Raw genomic sequence first — 21,785 nt, forward strand, 5'->3', positions numbered from 1 at the left:
AGCTAAGGAGTTGGAAGAGGTGCTGTTTTTAAAGTCACCATTAAATTCATAAGCATTTTGAAAATGCAAATAATCACCCATACAAATTCCAAGATAGGTCTTTCCTTATCTAGTCCTTACTTGACTGTGTGCTAAATATTTTCTTGGTGAATCATCAGCAGTAGAGTATAAATGTCAGAATCTCTACTTCTGGTATATTCCAAATGTGTGCAAGATTGTGTGTGTGTGTGTGTGTGTGTGTGTGTGTATGTATGTGTTGTGAAGATATTATGTCCCACCTTACCTCATCTATCTCTGAAGTTGTCCCTAAATCCACCTGTGTCAAATTTAATTTCAATTATGAATCCACTGACACACATATATATGTTATATACATATATGTGGTGGTATATATACACACATATGACACACATATGACACACATATATATATGACATATGTATGACACACATATATGTGTGTATACACATACATACACATATGCACACACACTTTCCAAAGAGAAATGGTGATATGGAAAAGGATGTAATTTTATCCCAATGACCCTTTCTTTTTGTAGTGACAATTAGTTATGAGGAGAAGAGAGTAAAACCATCTAGAATAGTTTCCTACCTCGTTTATTTTATCAGGCTCCAAAGCCAATTCACTGTCACGATTACATTCTTCCAAAAGATAATCTTCACAATATCGCTGGAAGCATACTTTTTTCACCGCTCGAAAGAGACAGAGATTGATTTAATATGAAAAACATTGGTGTTAGCTTAGTGACATTGCGTAAGCTGCTGCATCTTCTGAATTTGAGTTTCCCCAGATGGGAAGTAAGAAAAAAGGTCCTGAGTTCATGCAAGCTGTAATATTCTACGGCTCTAGAGTTCCGTGACAGGAGTTGTGAGGTTAGGCCATACCTGATGTGATCAGCCCCCACTGCCCACTAAATTACAGTGGTTTAGAACCTCCTTTCTATGGATTTAGAGGTATGGTTTGATTATTATAAGCACTTGAGATTCCTGAGCTCTAGAGGTTTGGTTTTGGTTAGGAGATCCTAAGGGATTCCTCTGTCTTTCATCAGAGAAAGCAGATAACTTCCTCACCCAACTTTGTAATTTGTTCTCATTAGTTACAGTGCTTTGTGTAACATGTGACTTGTAAAACTCTTCTGGGAGTCTCTGGAGATTTTAAACTTGCAGAGTTTATATCCTGCCCATAAACAATGCTTTCTGCTACTTTATGTTTTGTTTTTGGCAGCGAGGGTGAATAAAATTTGCAACCCTAATGCTTATTCAATTCATTCTCTTGCTGACAAAAGTGCTCACCTAGACCAGACTTTAGTCACACTCCTCTAAGCTCTCTTCTCAACTGGACTTCAGATTGTCCATCCTTGTTGAGTCTGTACCACCTAGTTGTAGCAAGAACCTTGCTAAGTCAGGTTGGAGAGAATCCCTTACCGTTGATATTCAGTCACCCTCAATAGCTAATAAAATTCCTCATCCTCCACCAACCTCTGGGTAATATATAATCATCCTGACCGGTCTTCAGCAAGTGTTCTGTTAGATCAGTTCAGTGAGAATTCCTCCTTACTCCTGATGTGGAGTCATATTCACTGACTCCACTACCCATCCTTTGGCTATGGATTCCCGCTTTTCCACACTGTATTCAAAATTAAGCCCAGTGTTAAATGGACATCTGTTTTTCTCTATTGCAATAGCTCCTGAATAAAATACATTTTGCTATCTTAACTACTGCATAGCTCTGAATTTCATTGACACCACTCACCACAAATACACTAACTATTTCCCTTTAATCACTGACTCCCTTTCTGGGTACTTAAGAAAGGTCTACAGTGTATAAAAGACTGCTCCAAACATTGCAGGAGAACTCAGAAAAATACAAGAAATGATATCTTCTAACAAGAGGTTTATACTCCTTTGGAGGAAAGAAGGTTGTGTCCATGAAAAGTGTATTATAGTAAGCAGCACTGTAGTAAGCTGAGAACTACAACAATGATTAGATGAGGTAAGATAAAAACAACTGGACCAGGTTGTCAGAAAGACATATAGAGTAGGGGTGTTAGGAAAGACTTCTAAAAATAAGCAGCAAGTCGGTGGTGTTTGCTCATGTCTGTAATCCCAGCGACTCAGGAGGCTAAGGCGGGGAGGATTGCCTTAGGCCAGGAGTTTGAGATAAGCCTGGATAACATAGTGAGATCCCATCTCTAAAAATAAATAAAATAATAAATAAAATAGAGTTGAAATTCCCGTTTCCATTGTACTATAGGTTGTACTATCTTGTGGCAGTTCAGTACAAATATATAATTAGATGGGAAATAAGTACTTGAAAAGATACTCAGCCTTATCATTTATTAGACAATACAAATTAAAAACACAATATGATTCTACTACATAAGTGTTCAAATATTTAAAATTAAGAAAAAAAGATTGACCATACCAGTATTGGTGAGGATTTGAAAGAACTATAACTCATACACTATTCTTAGAGATGTGTAAGTGATAAAATAGTCTGAAATTTTGAAAAATAATTTTTCAGTCTCTTGAAAAGTTTAATCTATTCAGGTTCCCAGACAAGATGATGTATATTCACTATTTTTCTGTCCTTCTTCTCTAAATACAACTAAATAACCTGGAAAGAATTCAATAGACAATCAAAAAATGACTCTAAAAGGTGAAAAAGAAAGAGAAGGTGGACTGACCACATACCTCAGGACTTGAAGAACAACACCACAGTAAGCTTCCTAGGATTTATTTTATCTCTCATAAATCCCAGACTGGGATGTGGAAAGTCCTACAGCTCAAAACCTTGAACTGGCAACAGGCATAGACAAAAACAAATAAAGGAAAGGTAAAATCCATTGTCTTTGGTCAAAGGAAAAGAAAAAGGAAGCCCAACAGAGACTTCATAGGGAGACTCATCACCAACGGCAATGAGAGCTCTAATCTGTTTGTAGCTGCACTACCAAGAAAGCTTGAATCCTAATTCAATCCCCATCTTGCACCAGCCATTTAGACCTCATCTGCCCATAGATGCATGGCCAGCAGTGCCTAGAAGAGCAATCTATCCTCTGTCTCACACAAGCTGACAGTAGCAGGATGATCATTGCTAGAAAAACTTGGGAAGTTCAACTTGTCTCTTGGCCCAGTGTTGATAGGTGGTGAGCTCTTTGACTCCAGAGTCTGTGTCAACAAGGTCCGGGATGGTTTCCAGAACCTACGCACTAAGTCTAAATATGGAGACCTTACCATACTATTAAACATGCCAAGATTCAACTGAAAATCATCCCTGATACCAAGAACCAATACAATCTCAATTAAGTGAGAAAAGACAACCAATTGATGCCAGTACCAAGTGAACAAGATAGTAGAATTGAAAATGATTTTAAAGTAGCCTCCATAAGATTGATTCAATAAGTAATTACAAATTTCCTTGAAACATATGAAAAAAATAAAAATTATAAAAGCCATAAAAATGGGATTACAGAAATGAAAAATATAATAAGTAATATCTCAGATTGTTTCAGATCGGCTTGGGAAGTTCCCTTTATATTGGGGACTGCTAAATATTTATTTACATATGGAGATAAATAACTATCATATATTATATATATTACTGTTTTAATATAGTCCTGTTAGCTCATTTTAAAAAATGTATTCAATACAATTTAAATGCAACAGTAATTTGTTTTACATCTTCCATTAATATATATCTTATTTTTCTTTTTGAAAATTTCTAATACACACACACACACCCCATATATATTTATGTTTATACATCTTTTGTTGACTGCCTTATACCTTTACTTATACTTTTGAACATTTACTTATAGTTTTGAACATTTCTAATACACACACACACACATATATATATACATATATATATACACACATGTATACATCTTTGGTTGACTGCCTTGTACTTCTCTATAACAAAATCTTTGTTCGTTGATTGCAAAATAAGTTTTTATTATACATTATATAAAAGAGAAAATGTTAGTAAGTGTGATAGTTAAAATTTTAAAGTAAAATTATCCCCGAATAAAAACATTGCTTTAGAATTACTTCATATATCCATGATAAGTATTTATTTTTATAAAAACAAAACAGATCAGAATCCATTTTATTGCAAAATGTTTTATTTTTACAGACAGAAACACTGGAAATTCTTATTTATGGTAACATGAAGAAAATCTTTAAAGGAGTTTTAATGAATTTTTTTTTTAATAGTAATGCTACTTGATTCTTTGAATTCCATCCAAGTTATATACCATTCATAGATTAATGATCTATCACTTAAAGTTCAATTCAGTAATTTAAATGGAAGATAATTTTATCAGTTCCTTTTTCTATGTTCCCAAAATAATAAGGACTCTACTTGACTTGTAAAGAAAGGTATTTACTGTTTTTCATTAACATTCAATTTTCTTTCAGTTTCTGAGTAATTCATCATAAGTTTTCCAGTTATTATCAAATGATTGTTAAATATGATTGTTCAGCTGTTTCTTCTGAACACTTTGTTTAAGGTTTTATGTCCAGAAGTTTGGGATAAATGAAAATACTGTTTATTTCAATCACCTTGGTTCATAGATATTTTGGTAAAATCCTTTTAGCCTACAATATGCTTTAGCTATTTATACTCTTCTATTCACCCTATCTCCCATGGAAGTGTTTGTGGAGACCATGTAGGAACCTGGGATTTCCACCCTCACTTGGAAGAAGCAAGGCACTCTGTGGTGTCGAAGACACCTACTGCAGAGTCAGGACTTTCACCACTTCCCAGAGGTAATAAAAATGAAATAGAGGTTCCTCTTCAAAGGGACTTTCCTCCCAGTCAAATTGAGAATAAATAGTAACCTCTCTGAGAAGCAAAATTTACTCAAATATCTGTGCTAATCCTCTTAAATATCTGCTGGCCATAATAAAGAAATCAATATACTTTGTGTTTTTAGCTCCTACATTTTAGCCTAAGATATCTGCTCTGGCACGCCTAAACAGGTCCAAGCAAGCATTAGGTCATAGCCTGTTCCTCTTCCTTATTTGGAGGTGTTTTTGCTTTTCTCAGCATTCCACAAGTTACTTCCTCTATTCCTTTGTTCTCCTCTGCTTTCACCTCTTTTGGAAAGTTCTAAGTTGCTAGCCAATTGGGACAAGGATAGAATGCGAGGTCCTGTTCCAGCCGATGGAAACTGGACACAGACTAGGATGGATGAGTCAGGTTATAAATGACCCTGCCTCCTTCGTTCGTGTGTGCTCTCGTGGCAAGACTGCTAGCAAGTGGCACCCTTTCTGCAGAAGGTAAATTAGGCTTGCTGAGAGATCCTTTGTCTCAGTGTCAATTCTTATGACACCAAATACCCATTCCCAACATAATCCTCAGTGATGTCAGTGGAGGCTAAGGGAGCCCTAAAGGGGCACCCGTTCAGAATGGTCAAGATAGGGTAAGCAAAAGAGAGTGGGGAGCTGGAAATCCCACCCAGCCCAGCAGTAAGGAGGATTCTCTCCTTAAGAGTATTCCCTTTTCTGAAGTCAACAGAGGCTGAATGGAGAATCTGGACTTCTAGCCTAATCTAGTAGTAAACGTGAGCACTCCCACTTTCCCCTGTTGGAGCAGTGTTAAAAAAAGAAGCAAGGTAAAACGGAAGGTTTAGGCCAGGCATGGTGGCTCACGCTGGTGGCTCACGCATGTAATCCCAGCACTTTGGGAGGCCAAGATGGGTGGATGACGAGGTCAGGAGATCAAGACCATCCTGGCTAACATGGTGAAACCCTGTCTCTACTAAAAATACAAAATAAATAAATAAATTAATTAATTAATTAAAAAACATAGGCATAGTGGTGGGCGCCTGTAGTCCCTGCTACTCGGGAGGCCGAGATAGGAGAATGGCGTGAACCTGGGAGGCGGAGGTTCAGTGAGCCAAGATCACGCCACTGCACTCCAGCCTGGGAGAGTGAGCGAGACTCTTGTCTCCAAAACAACAACAACAACAAAAACCCAGAAGGTTTAAATAAGATCCAAAGTGTCATAACAAGATAACTCAAATACCCAGGTTCCAATAGAAAACAGCTTATCATGCTAAAAACGAAGAAAGTTTCCACTTACTTTTTCTTTCCATTTTCTTTTGTTATTGTTGAGCAAATACTAAACAGGATAAAATCAAATAATTCTATACCAAGACACATCATAGTAGAACTTCCAAAAGACTAAAGACAAAAATATCTTGAAATGAGCAAGAAAAAGTGATATTTTATCTACAGGGAAAAACATGTTTAGCCAAGAAGTGAACATTTTTGGCAGTTGATGAGTGATATGTGTTTTCAGTATTCCATTAAAGCATGAGACCTTAACAGAAAACTAAATTATCAGTTTAGCCAGCAGTTCCAGCTTAATATCATTTAATTGTCTGAATATCAGATACAAACGGTCTAACTCTGACAATCATCTCATTTCAAGCGTTTAGCATCAAAAAGAATACCAATTCATAAGTAAGACACAATTGAGGTATAGTTATAATGCAGTTTACTTGTCTCAAAGAACATATGTCTTTTTTAGGAACTAACATATATAGTATTTTGTTTAACTTAAACACAAATTCACATATTTACTTTTAATGGAAATAAGAGTTAGGTTTATGACAGTTATAAAAACAGAGAGTTGACTCATCCAAAAGTGAACATCACATTTCATTTTAAAAAGCATCATAAACCAAGGTAATTTTACAATGTATACTTTCTCTAAACTGCAAATATTTATTGATTCTCTCTTCAGTGGAAATTTGTTTTCATGGCTATTAAAAAGCCAAAAAATAACAGATGTTTGCAAAGTTGTGGAGAAAAGGGAATGCTTAGTCACTGCTGGTGGTAATATAAATTAATTCAGTCACTGTGGGAAGTAGCTTGGAGATTTGTCAAAGACCTAGAGGTAGAAATTTGACCCAGCAATACCATTACTGGGTATATACCCAAAGAATTTAAATAATTCTACCATAAAGACACAAGCATATTTATATGTTTGTTCATCACAGTACTATTCACAATATGAAAGACATGGAGTCAATCCAGATGTTCATCCATGGTAGAGTGGATAAGGAAAATGTGGTATGCGTACACCATGGAATACTACACAGCCTTAAAAAAGAATGAGATCATGTCCTTTGTAGCAACATGGATGAAGTTGTAGGCCATTATTCTAAGTGAATTAACCTAGTAACAGAAAACCAAATACTGAATGTTCTCATTTGTAAGTGGGAGCTAAACATTGAATACAAATAGATACAAAGAAGGAAAAAATAGACACCAGGACCGAAGGTGGCAGGAGGGTGAGGACTGGAAAATTATCAGGCCTTTTGCTGATTACCGAGGTAACAAAATTATCTGTACATCAAACCCCTGTGAAACCCAATTTACTCATGTAAAAAACTTGCACATATACCCCCTTGAACCTAAAATAAAAGTTGGACTGTAAACAAACAACAGCAAAAAACCTAAAAAAAATAGCGATAATACCACATGCTGACAAGGCTGTGAAGACACAGGATCTCTCATAAATTGCTGGTGAGAATGCAAAATGGTGCAGCTACTTTGGAAAAATAGTTTGTCAGTTCCTTTTTAAACAAAACATATACTTACCATACCACCTTATAATTAATTTGGGCTTTTCTCTCAAGGAGATAAAAATTTACATCTATACAAAACTCTGTATTCAAATGTTAATAACAGCTTTATTTGTAATAACCCAAAACTGGAAATTAAAAGATATCCCTCAATAGATGAATGGCAAAACAAACTGTGGTATATCCATATCATGGCATATTTCTCAGCATTAAAAGTGAATGAACTATTGATATTGATTTAGATGAGTCTCAAGTGTATTATGTTGAGGGAAAAAATTGTAAAAGGTCACATACTTTATGATTCCATTTATATAAAATTCTGAAAATAGCAATTATAAAGAACAAAAACAAATTAGTGTTTGTCAGGGGTTATTACTGGTGAGGGTAGATGGTGAGTGTGACTATAAAAAAGTAGCACAGGAGAGATAGAATACATCTTGATTTTGGTGATGGTAAAATAAACCCACACATGCCATAAAATAACATAAAAATATACACACATATTCCAATATCAATTTCCTGGTTTTGTTATTGTCTTATAATTATGAAAAATGTAATGATTGAAGTAAGCTAAATTAAAATTTTTAAAAAAGAATCATTTTCCAAGAAGACTTTGTCAAGCTTCTGTATCTGCAATTCACATCAATAAGACAATATATTTTTTAATTGAGATATTATTTAATACAGTAGGATGCACAGATCACGAGTGTAGAGTTAGTGTTGACAAACACATGTGCATAGGAAATCAGATCTGAATTCAAGATCCAGAACATTTTTATTACTACAGAGAGGTTTCTCATATTTCTTTCCAATCAAAATGCCAGAGACAATCACTGAACTGATTTCTGTAACAATTATAACATTTTCTTGTTCTGTAAACTCATACATGGAATCATACTGTATATGTACTCTGTTGCTTCTCTCTTCTTTCATTCAACATGTTTTTCAGATTTATCCATGCTGTTGCATATCGAATCCTTTTAATTGCTAAATATTATTTCATTGTATGAATATTCCACAACCTATTTATTTACTTGCTTATGAACATTGGGCTATTTCTAGTTTTTCATTATTATGAATTAAACTAAAACTAAAACTTATTTCTACAACTCTGTGGAAATATATATACTCATCCATGTTTAGCTAAATAGAAATAGGTATTTCTTATAAAGTAGTTATATAATTTCCTCTGCCTTTCTGCTCTTTGATGAGCAGTTTTTAATTTTCATACTTTCATTTGTTAATTTTCTAAGTCTATGTGTTTTATGTTCTGGCTAAAAAATCTTTTCCTACCCTACCATAATGAAGATATTCCCCTATGTCGTATTGTAGCCACTCTATATTTTTGTTTCTTCATTTAGGCCTGTGCTCCATTTTGTATAATTTGTGTATATAAAACAAAGGAGGAATTAGGTGTTTTGTTTTTCTTATACCAAAACGCAGTTTATTTTCATACCATCTGTTGGAAAGATTTTCCTTTCTTCATTTCATTGCACAGGAACCTTTGTGGAAGTTAAATAGGAATATATGTATGAGTTTAGAATTAGTCTATGAATTTCTATAGCAAAGCTTCTTGGAATTTTGATTAAGAAAACATCAAATATGTGGATAAGTTTGGGGTATTCATATGTTTACAATATCGAGTTTTTAAATAAATTAATATTGCATTTGTTAATTTTCTAAGTCTATGTGTTTTACGTTCTGGCTAAAAAATCTTTTCCTACCCTATGATAATGAAGTCATTCGTATTTGGGTTTAACTTAATTTTTACCCATTAACTTTATAGTTTTAAGTATAGGATACTTTATCATTCTTGTTAAATTTAATTCTAATTGTTTTATATTTTTGATGCTACTAAAATTGACATTTTAAAATTTCATTTCTTATTTCTGTTACTAATATAAAAAATTAATTTGATCTGTCATCTATTTATTTACCTATCAATCTATCATAACCTGAGATCTTGCTAAATGAACTTATTAGTTCTAGTAGCTATTTTTGTAGATGTAGTGATATTTTCTAAGTACTCAGTCACATCATCTGCAAATGAAGAAAGTTTAATTATTCCCTCCAAATAAATGTACCTTTTATATCTTTTCTTGCATTAGCACACTGGTTTGGGCTTTTAATAAGATGTTGTACATAGTTGGCAAGAGTGGACATCTTAGGAGAAGGAGTTCAATATTTTGCAATTAAGTGTGATGTTAGCTTTATGTTTTTCATAGAAACAAAGTATTTACCAAAAATAAATATTGATTTTTACAAATACATTTTTTCACAAATATTGAGGTGAATAGATCAATGTGTCACCTTTTGTCTGTTAGTGTAGTGAATTATATTAATGTATTTTTAAAAAATAAATCAGTCTTGCACTCTTAGCATAAATCTCCTTTGACATGGAATATTATCCTTCATATGCATTGATATAATATGTTTTCTATTATTTTGTTAGAAACATTTTTGAAAGTATTTTAATGTATTATAGTGGTCTCTAATTTTGTTTTCTGATAATATACTTCTTGGTTTCAGTTTTAGTGCTATTCTGGTTTCATAAAACGAGATGTTAATGATTCTCCAACATCTTATTTCCTGAAACAATTTGTGTAAGCTTGTTTTATCTTTTCTCTTAAATAATGAAACAACTGTGAACTAGAGTTTTCATCCTGGGAAGTTTTATAGTTTAAAATCAATTGCTTAAACATAATTTTTATTTTTGGTAGGTTGTGGTTTTAAGAGAATTTGTTGAAATCTAAATTTTCTCCTTTATTGACAGTAACTTGTTCCCAATATTGTAGGACCTGAATTAATATTCTCTCTTTCATCTCTGCTTTTGTAATTTCTTTCTTTTTATTCCTGATCAGTCTTCTTAGGAATTTATCAATTTCTCTAAGAACTGCAAAGACTCAAATTGTGATATTGCTGATTTCCTTTTTGCTCTTTTTAAATTCTTTACTTTTCATGTCCTTATTATTTTCTTCCTTCTCCTTATTTTTGGGTTAAATTTACTTTTTCTTTTACATTCTTAATTTTAAGCATAGATTATGCTTTTATTACTATCTTCTTTACTAATATCAGAATTTAAAACCATCTCTCTTTGCTGACAATATGATTCTATATCTAGAAAACCCTAAAGACGCCACCAAAAGGCTACAAGACAGATAAACAATTTTAGTGCTATTCCTACCAAACTACCACATCATTCTTCACAGAATTAGAAAAAAGTATTCTAAAATTCATGTGGAACCAAAGAAAGATCACAAATAGCCAAAGCAATTTGAAGTAAAAAGACAAAGCTGGAGGCATTACAACACCCAACCTCAAACTATACTATAAGACTATAAGAATCTAGTAACCAAAGAAGCATAGTGCTGGTACAAAAACAGACACATAGACCAATGGAACAGAAAAAAAAAACAAAAAAACAAAAAAACTCAGAAATAAAGCCTCACTCCTACAACCATCTGATCTTTGACAACACTAACAAAAACAAGCAATGGGGAAAGGACTCCCTATTAAACAAAGAGTGCTGGGATAACTAGCTAGCCATAGGCACAAGATTGAAACTGGACTCTTACCTTTCACCACATATAAAAATCAACTCAAGATGAATTAAGGATTTAAAGGTAATACCCAAACTATAAAAATCCTATTTAAAAAAATCTAGGAAATAACCCTCATGATATTGGCCTTTGCAAATAATTTTTGGCTAAGTCACCAAAAGCAATTTCAATGGAAACAAAAACGGACAAATGGGCCTAATTAAACTAGAGTTTCTGCACAACCAAAAATAAAAATAAAATTAAAAAACGTAAAAATAGAGTAGACAACCTACTGAAACCTACTGCATGGGAGATAATATTCACAAACTATGCATCAGACAAAGGCCTACTATCTAAAAGTCTATAAGGAACTTAAACAAGTCAACAAGCAGAAAACATATAATTGCATTAAAAATGAGCAAAGAACATGAACAGATACTTCTCAAAAGAAGACATACGATTTGCCAATAAACATATGAAAAAATGCTCAGCATCACTAATCATCCAAGAAATGCAAATCAAAACCATAATGAGATACCATCTACCAAAAGTCAGAGTGGCTATTATTAAAAATTGAAAAACCAACAGATGCTGGTGAGGCTCAGAAGAATAGGGAATGTTTATATACTGTTGGTTGGAATGTAAATTAGTTCAGCCACTATGGAAAGCAGTTTAGAGATTTTTCAAAGAACTTAAAACAGAGCTACCATTCAACTCAGCAATCCTATTACTGGATATATATCCAAAGGAAAATAGATCATTATACCAAAAGACACACGCACTCATACGTTCATCACCATGCTATTCACAATAGCAAAGACATGGAATTAACCTAGGTTCCCATCAATGAATGATTGGCTAAAGAAACTGTGCTACATATATACTATGCAATACCAAACAGTCATAAAAAAGAAAAAAAATTATGTCCTTTGCAGAAGCATGGATGGATCTAGAGGCCATAGCCCTAAGTGAATTAATGCAGGAACAGAAAGCCAAATACTGCATGTTCTCACTTATAAGTGGAGCTAAACATTGAGTACACACGGACATAAACATGGGAACAATAGATACTGTGGACTATTAGAGGAGGAAGGAAATGATGGCAGCATGGGTTGAAAAACTACTTATTGGGTACTATGCTCATTACCTGGGTGCAATACACCCATGTAACAAACCTGCACATGTACTCCCTGTATCTAAAATAAAAGTTGAAATAAAAAAATTAAACTATAAATTTTCCCTTAAGCAATTTTTAGGTGCATTTCACAAACAAAACAATTTTTGTTTTTATTATCATTCAGGTATAAATGTTTCCTTATTGAACTTGTGTATTACTTTTTGGCCAGAAACTATGTAAAAAAAAAAGAGAGAGAGAGAGAGACAGATATTAGCCTGACTTTCTTCATTTGCTCACCATTTGTACCAATTACTTCATCCAGAGACTTGTGTACTCAGATTGGCCCAGTTAATATTAGGTGGTCATCCTAGATTGAGACATGGGTTGAGAAAAAAGGATATTAAGCAATAAACATGGGAATTAGGGATGTTGTATATGAAATAAAATAGAGAGAGTAAGAATGGAGTGAGAAGGTCCAGTTATTCCTCCCATAGGTAAAAATTATGAAACATGGACAAAAGCATTAGAAACAACGATTTGAAGTCATTAGAAAAAACAAAAGCCGTCAGGAACTTGAGAAGTAGTTAATAATAAAATATTGCTATTTTATCTTATCAGTAAGAACTGTGGGTTTGAAGCTTTATTGTTTAGAAACAGTCTCCAGCATACCCAACTCAACCTCTAGAGGGCAGATTATAGAGTTTAAAGCAGACACAAAATTGGAAATTTAGAAGGGAAATTTTGTAAATGAGAGAGCAACAGAAGAGTTAAAATACCAAATCTGACTATTATCTCTGCAAAAGCCCTGACTTATCATGGGGAGCTTAGTGGAAGATAAAATACATACACAAGGAAAAGGGAATATACTCTTGAAAGACTGAATGACTCTTGGTAATATTTGTGAGTTTGATAGTTTATAAGCATTGCCTGAGTGTATTCCTTTTGTACCATACAGATTTGAAGGCTGCAAGTGAACACCATATTGGCTTAAGCTGTTAGACAGCAGAATTCAGAAGTGTTAAAGGAACTACAGAACTAGGAAAATGCAGAGAGAAAATCTCAAGATCTGAGGATAAATTCTGTACAAATATTTACTGTCAGCTAAACTATATGCAGACAGCTAAACTATACATTCAGTGGAGATAATCATGAGGCCAGACTAGAAAAGAAAGATAAAAGAAATAAAGCAGCATCTTGAAGCCAAACAACATGAAAAAATACATAAACTGCTGCAAACAGTTGGTGATAAATATTTTGCATTGCTCCAGAAAAATTAACTGCCTATTAGACACACAAAAAGAATAACTCCCCAAAAATCAGATTTTAGAATCACTATAATTTCTTTCTAAAATATTTGGTTTTCAACCAAAAATATTTACTAATACAAAAATTTTGTAAACTATTTATACACAAGAATAAATATAGCCTATAGAAATTGATTTCAAGTGAACTCACAATTTGGATTTTGCAGTATTCACATTCAGGTTTTTTAGAAATATGATCAAAGAATAAAAGGAAAATATGCCAATAAAGAGTAAACATGTAGATAGTATAAAATTATAAAAAGAAAATTATAAAAAGAAACGAATTGGATATCTGGAGCTTAAAAGTCCAACAATGACTGAACTGCAAAGTGTATGAAATGGCCTCAACAACAAATTGGAGATAGTAGAAAAAAGAATAAGTGAATCTGAAGCAATTTCAATAGCAATTTATCTGATCTGAAAAAATACAGAAGAGAAAATATAAATAAAATAAACAAATAAGACCTTTTTTTTTTTTTTTTTTTTTTTTTTACAGGGTCTCACTCTGTTACCCAGGACAAAGTGTGATCATAGCTCATTGCATCCATGACCTTCTGGGCTCAAGCAATCCTCTTGCCTAAGCTTTCCAAGTAGCTGGGGCTACAGGCATGTACCATCGTGCCCGGCTAATTTTTTGATTATTTGTAGAGACAGAGTCTCACTATGTTGTCAAGGCTGGTCTCAAATTTCTGGAATAAAGCATTCTCCTACCTCAGCTTCCCAAACTGCTGGAATTGCAGGTGTGAGCCACCATGCCCAGCCTTTTTCAGACTTATGAGACAATATTAAGTGATCCAACATATATGTAATTGAAATCTCAGAAAAAGACGGAATGGAAAAAGACTTCAAGATGGCCAATTAGAAGAATTTCATGCCTGTATCCTTCATTTAGAAGAACCAAAATAGCATATAGACAGTCATACCACACATACATTATCCAAGAAGGAACACTGGAATTCAACAGAGAAGCAACAGGAAACATCAAAAGCAGAGAAAGAGAAGGGACAGTGGTAGTGTGCCTGGCCAAGATCAACTGGGAGCCAGGAGTGACTTCCCATCATGGGCAAAGAGTAAGTGAGAGACTTCTAGCAGTCCACATTTGTACAATGGAATCATACAAACGTGGCCTCAAGAGAATCCCTTGATCCTCCCAACTCCTAAAATGAACATAGAGAGCTGCTGGGAGACTGTGGGATGGAACTGCTCCAGAAAGGGAACTCATGACGTGTCCCACACCCTGTCTGAGACATAATTGGCTACAGCAAAATGCCAGCTTCAAAACTAATCTTTGGCAGATCCCATGCTTTCCTGGGGCCCAGAAATGCTAGAACTGAGGTGTTTCAGAAATTCAAACTATCACTTCTGGAATGGAATAATGAACTGGGGGTACTCCCAACGCTGGAGCTAAGAAGTATGCAAGGTGTGGGCTATAGCTGCCAGTGCCAGGAAGCAAGTGCTACCAGGACAGAGATGGGAATCTGAGTGGGGCACAAGTTGCCACTGAAACTTGGTCACTAGCTGGTTGGGGCTCCAGCAGCAGGAGCAGGAGTGTGAGCTAGTCATGGGCTATCACCACTAAACCTGGGAAGGAAGCCCTGTTGAGACAGGGGAATGAGAGGGACACTCTTTGCTGGCCTTGGCAGTGGTCACTGAGGATGACCCAACTCTCTCCATTGGCAAGGCCTCAACGTCGATGGTACTACCCCTCACTGAACACTCCACCTGGGGCCTGATTATTTCCCCTCCCAGCAGGCTAGTGCCTGCTCTCGTCATTGGCGGGGCTGGAGCACTGGGCGACCAAGCATGATTTTGCCCCCCACCCCGAGAGCACATCCCCTGAAGTCCTGGAAATTACCCAATCCAATCCACCATGTTGGACACCTGAGCACTCCTGGGTGCTCAAGTTTTGGTATAAACTTCTAGCTGTTACCACCTGTATTAGTCCATTTTCATACTGCTATGAAGAAATACCCAAGTCTGAGTAATTCACAAAGAAAACGGTTTCATGAACTCACAGTTCCACATGGTTAGGGAGGACTCACAATCATGGCAGAAGGTAAAGGAGGAGCACAGTCACATCTTACATGGCAGCAGGCAAGAGAACATGTGCAGGGGCACTGCCCTTTATAAAAAACCATTAGCTCTCATGAGACTTATTCACTATCATAAAAACAGCATGAGAATAAACTGTCTCCATGATTCAATTACCTCCTGCTGGGTCCCTCCCATGACACATGCGGATTATGAGAGCTACCGTTCAAGATGAGATTTTGATGGGGACACAGCCAAACCATATCCCCACCTCAGATGGCACCTATCTGAAGGCCTGAAGACTGGCCCACCAAGCCCATCACATTTAGTGCCAACATCAACACACACCATACAGGACCCAGAGAATCATCAAACCACAGCTATTGCCATCACTCACACCATGCCAGCTTCCCGGTGTCCTGAGAACCTCACCACTCACCTAGTCTGCTACTGCCACTGCTGAATACAAATAAGTCACCCGGAGGCCAAAGAATTGGCTTGCCAGTAACTGCTAACACAGGTGTCAGTATATATCACCCTGGTGCATAAAGATAGGCACTCTCAGCCCACAGCTGCCACCACTGGGGCCTGAAAACCAGTCCAACTGGCATCTTGGACTGCAGCACCATTTACCACAGCCTCCATTAATAACCACATCTTAATCCACCAAGGAAATCACAGATTCCACTAACTCTATTTGTAGTCAAAGAAATCATACAAAAACTACACTAATGCAAACACCTGGATTCAAAGCCAAAGTACCCTACCCAGCTAACACCATAGATACATCTTCAGGAAAAAGTCCTCCCCTACAAAAGTAAATTCAAAAATTGAAAGAAGTGATGGTTATATCAGATGAGCAAATATAAATATAAGACAAAAAAAATATGAAAAAGCAAGGAAATATAACACTTCTAAAGAAACATGTTAAATTTCCAGCAATAGATCTTAAATTTTTAAAAATTCAAAATTCAAGAAAAAGAATTAAAAATATTTATTTTCAAAAAGCTCAGTGAAACCAAGAAAATTGTGAACAACAAAATAAAAAACTACAAAAACAATAAAGGATGTAAATAAGAAATAGGTTGTTTAAAATAAACCAAATACAAACTCCAGAACTGAAGAATTCATTGAAGAAAATACAAAATACATTTGAAAGTGTCTACAATAGACTAGATCAGGCAGAAGAAAGAACCTCAGAACTTGAAGACAGGTCTTTTAAAAATAATCCAGCCAGACAAAAATAAAGAAATAATTTAAAAAATGAACAAAGCCTTTGTAACATTTGAGATAATATAAAGCAATCAAATATTCAAATTATCAGTGTTTTCAAAGGCAAAGAGGCAATAAAATAATTCAAAAACCTATTTTTACAAATGATAGATAAAATATTTCCTACTTTAGCAAGATATGTAGACATTCAGATATAAGAGGCTCAGTGATCCCTAGCAAGATATAATGGGAAAAGTGCTTCCCCGTGGCACATTATAGTCATATTTTCTAAAGTCAAAGAAAAAAGATGAATCCTAAAAATTGGAAGAGAAAAGCCTCTAGTAATCTATAAAGGAAAATCCATTAGATAAAGAGTGGATTTCTCAGTAGACACCTTATAGGCCAGAAAAGAATAGGATATTTTCAAAGTGTGGAAAGGAAAAAAAAAAAAGCTAACAACAAATAATACTATGTCAAGCAAAATTATCTTTCATAAATTAAGATGAAATAAAGTATTTCCCAGATAAGCAAATGCTGAGGAAAATCATTACATTGAACTAACCCTAAAAGAAATGCTCAAGGAAGTCCTAAATCCGGAAGCAAAAGGACAACATCATGGAAACATCTGAACATATAAAACTCACTAGTAAAGCAACTGCACAAAAGATAAAGAGAAAAGACTCATATGATACCACTACAGAAATCCACCAAATCAAAATGGTAGTCAATATAGGAAAAAGAAAGCAACAAAGAATATAGAAAACAAACAGAAAACAACCAATGATATGACAGCCTCACAATTACTAATAACCTTGAACGTAAAGAGATTGAATTTTCTACTTAAAAATATAGAATGGGTGAATGAATTTAAAAACATGATCAAACCATATGCTGCTTAGAAAAAAACTGGCCTTAAGGAAAAACTTAAGAATAATTTTTTAAAAATCATGAAACAAATGAAAATGGAAGCACAACACACCAAAACCAGTGGGATACAGCAAAAGTAGTGCTAAGAAGGAAGTTTATAGCAATACATGCCTACATCAAAAAAATCGAAAGATAAATTAACAGTCTAACAATGCACCTTAAGGAACTTGAAAAGCAAGAACAATTCAAACTTAAATTTAGCAGAATAAATGAAGGAATAATGATCAGAGCAAAAGTAAATGAAATAGAGACTAAAAAATTACAAGGGTCAACAAAATGAAAATTTAGTTTTCTATGGAGACAAAAAAAATTGATAAACCACTAGCTCAACTAATGAAGAAAAGAAGAGAGAAGACTCCAACAAATTGGACATTTAAAAGAAGACATTTCAACTGGTAAGACAGAAATTCAAAAGATCATCACACACTATGCTGACATATATGCTGACAAACTGGAAAACCTAAAGGAAATGTATAAATCCTGGAAATATACAACCTCCCAAAGTTGAGTCAGGAAGAAATAGAAAACCTGAACAGTCCAATATCAAGTAGGGAAGTTGAATCAGTTATAAAATTCTCACAACAAAGAAAAGCCCAAGAGCATATATATTCGCAGGTATATTCTACTAAATGTACAAAGAACTAATGCCAATTCTTCTGAAACTATTCTAAAAAATTAAATAGTATGAAATTTTTTTCCAACTCATCTGTGAGGTCAGGATCACCTTGATATTACAACCAGATAAGGACACAACAACAACAACAGCACATCACATGCCAGTACCGTGATGAACACAAATGCATAAATGCTCAAGAAAATACTAACAAATGGAATCTTGGAGCTCATAAGAAATGTATATACAATGATCAACTGATATTTATACTGGGCATGCAAGGATGGTTCATTATATGCAAATCAATAAACATGATACTTCACATTAACGGAATGAAGCATAAAAACCATATGATCATCTCAATAAATGTAGAAAAAGCATTTGCTAACATTCAACATTGCTTTATGATAAAAACTTTTAACAAGCTAGGCATAGGAGCAACATATCCTAAAATAATAAACGTTATATATGATAAACCCATAGCAAACATCATATGAATGAAGAAAATGTGAAAGCCTTTGTTCTAAGATACGAAACAAGGATGCCCACTTTCCCCAAAACTGTTCAACATGACACTGGAAGTTTCAGCCAGAGAAATTAGGAAATAGAAAGAAACCAAGGCATCCAAACTGGAAAAGAGGAAGTCAAATTTTTCCTCTCTGCTGTTAATATAATCTTACATATAGCAAAATCTAAAGACTCCACCAAAAATTACTAGATTTGAATTCAGTAAAGTTGCAAGGTACAAAATCAATGTACAAAATTCAGTAGCATTTCCATATATCAATAATTATCTAGCTGATACAGAAATCAAAAGACAACAACCTTTATAATACCTACCCCCCTCCAAAAAATACAGAAGAATAAATATAACCAAGGAGGTAAAAGATCTCCACAAGGAAAATGATATAACATTGATGAAAGAAATTGAAGATGACACAAACAAATGGCAAAACATCCCATGCTCATGGATGGAAAGAAATAATAGCACAGAACAAGAAAAAAAAAATTCTAAAATTTTATAAAGCCCCAAACGAGCATGAATAGCTAATGCAATTCAGGGCAGAAAGAACAAAGCTGGAGGCATCACATTACCTGACTTCAAAATGTATTACAAGGATATAGTACCCAATACAACATGCTGTTGGTAAAAAAAAAAAAAAAAAAAAAAAAAAAAAAAAGGCACAAAAACCCATGGAATAGAATAGAAAGGCCAGAAAGAAAGTCACATTCTTAGAGCCAACTGGTCTTCAACAAAGCCAATGAGAACTTACCTTGAAGACAGGACATGTTCTTCAATTTATGGTGCTGGAAAAATTGGATAGCCACATGCAGAAGAATGAAATTAGACCCCTGTTTCTCATCATAAACTCAAAATTGATTAATGACTTAAACATAAGACCTTAAATGACAAAACACTAGAACAAAACCTAGAGAAACATTTCCTGGACATTGGTTTAGGCAAGTAATTTATCACTAGGATATCAGAAGAACAGGTGACAACAACAAAAAAATGGGACCACATTAAACTAAAAAGCTTCTGCATAGTAAAGGAAACAATCAACAAAGCAGAGAGCAATCTATTGAATGGGAGAACATATTTCCAAGCTATTTATCTTGCAGGGAAATTGTATCCAGAATATATAAGCAACTCAACTCAGCAGGAATATAAACCCAAATAATCCCATTAAAAAGTGGGCAAAGAACATGAATAAACATTTTTCAAAAGAAGGTATACAAATGGCTAACAAGTATATGAAAAAATGGTCAACACCAAAAATCATCAGACAAATGCAAATCAAAACCACAATGAGATATCATCTTACCTCAGTCAGAACGGCTGTCATTAAAAATAACATGCTGGTGAGGATATGGAGAAAGTTTCACATATTTGCTAGTGGGAATGTAAACAAGTACAGTCACTATGAAAACAGTATGGAGAGTTCTCAGCTATTTTATCCAGCTATCTCACTACTAGATATCTATATAAGGGAAAAGAAATGGATATATCAAAGGGATAACTACTACACTCACATGTTTATTGTAGTACTATTTACAATAGCAAAGATATGCAATCAAGCTAAGTGTGCATAGATGGATGAATGCATAAAAAATAAAAATGCGGTAGGTATACACACTGAAACAATATTCAGGCATAAATGGATGCAATCATGCCATGTGCAGCAACATGGATGGAACTGGAGGTGATTATCTTAAGTAAAATAAACCAGACACACAAAAAGTAAATACTGCATGTTCTCACTTCTATGTGGGAGCTAAAAATTTGATCCTATGGAAGTAGATACTGGAAAGATAGATTAAAAATACTGAGAAGGGTCAGGAGGAAGGGTTGCATGAAGATAATTTTGTTAAATAGCATTAGTCAGGGTTCTCTAGGGGGACAGGACGAATAGGATAGATGTATATATGAAAGGGAGTTTATTAAGAAGTATTGACTCAAAAAATCACAAGGTGGAGACCCACAATAGGTCATCTGCAAGCTGAGGAGCAAGGAAGCCAGTCCGAGTCCCAAAACCTCAAAAGTAGGGAAGCTAACAGTGCAGCTTTCGGTCTGTGGCTGAAGGCCTGAGAGCCCCTGGCAAACTAATGGTGCAGGCCCAGGAATCCAAAAGCTGGAGAACTTCGAGTGCGATGTTTGAGGTCAGAAAGCATCCAGCACAGGAGAAAGATGGAGGCCAGAAGACAGCCAGTCTAGTCCTTCCACACCCCTCTGCCTTTTATCCTAGCTACACTGGCATCTGATTAGATTGTGCGCATCCACATGGAGGGTGGGTCGGCCTCTTCTAGTCCACTGACTCAAACGTTAATCTCCTTTGGCAACTCCCTCACAGAGACACCCAGGAACAACACTTTGCATCCTTCAATCCAATCAAGTTGACACAATAATAACCATCACCCAGCACAAATACACAGTGAGATGGAGTAAATTCAATGTTTGATATCAGAATAGGGTGACTATGCTTAACAAAAATGTATTGTGCTTGGGTGACAGAAGCTCTGAATACCCTGACTTGATTACTATGCATTATATACATGTAACAAAATATCTCATGTACCCTATACGTTTGTAAAAACAAAAAATAAAAAGATAAAGAAAAATATTGAAGAAATAATAGCAGAAAACTTCCCAAATTTGGTGGAAAATATTAATTTACTAGTTCAAGGTGTTCCATAAGCCACAAGTAAGAGAAACACATAAGGTACATTTGAGTATATTTTAGTTAAATTTCTTATAGTAAAGAGAAAATATTAAAGCAAAAAGAGAAAAATGACACATCACTTAAGGGTAGAAAAATGATACAATTAATGATAGCATTCTCAACAGAAACTTTTGAAGACAGAGACATTGAAAATGGCATAGAAAGATGAAAGAAGAAAGCCCTGATGACTAGTAATTTTATAT

This window comes from Macaca thibetana, chromosome 1 (genome assembly GCF_024542745.1).
Source record: "Macaca thibetana thibetana isolate TM-01 chromosome 1, ASM2454274v1, whole genome shotgun sequence".
Lineage (NCBI taxonomy): Eukaryota > Metazoa > Chordata > Mammalia > Primates > Cercopithecidae > Macaca > Macaca thibetana.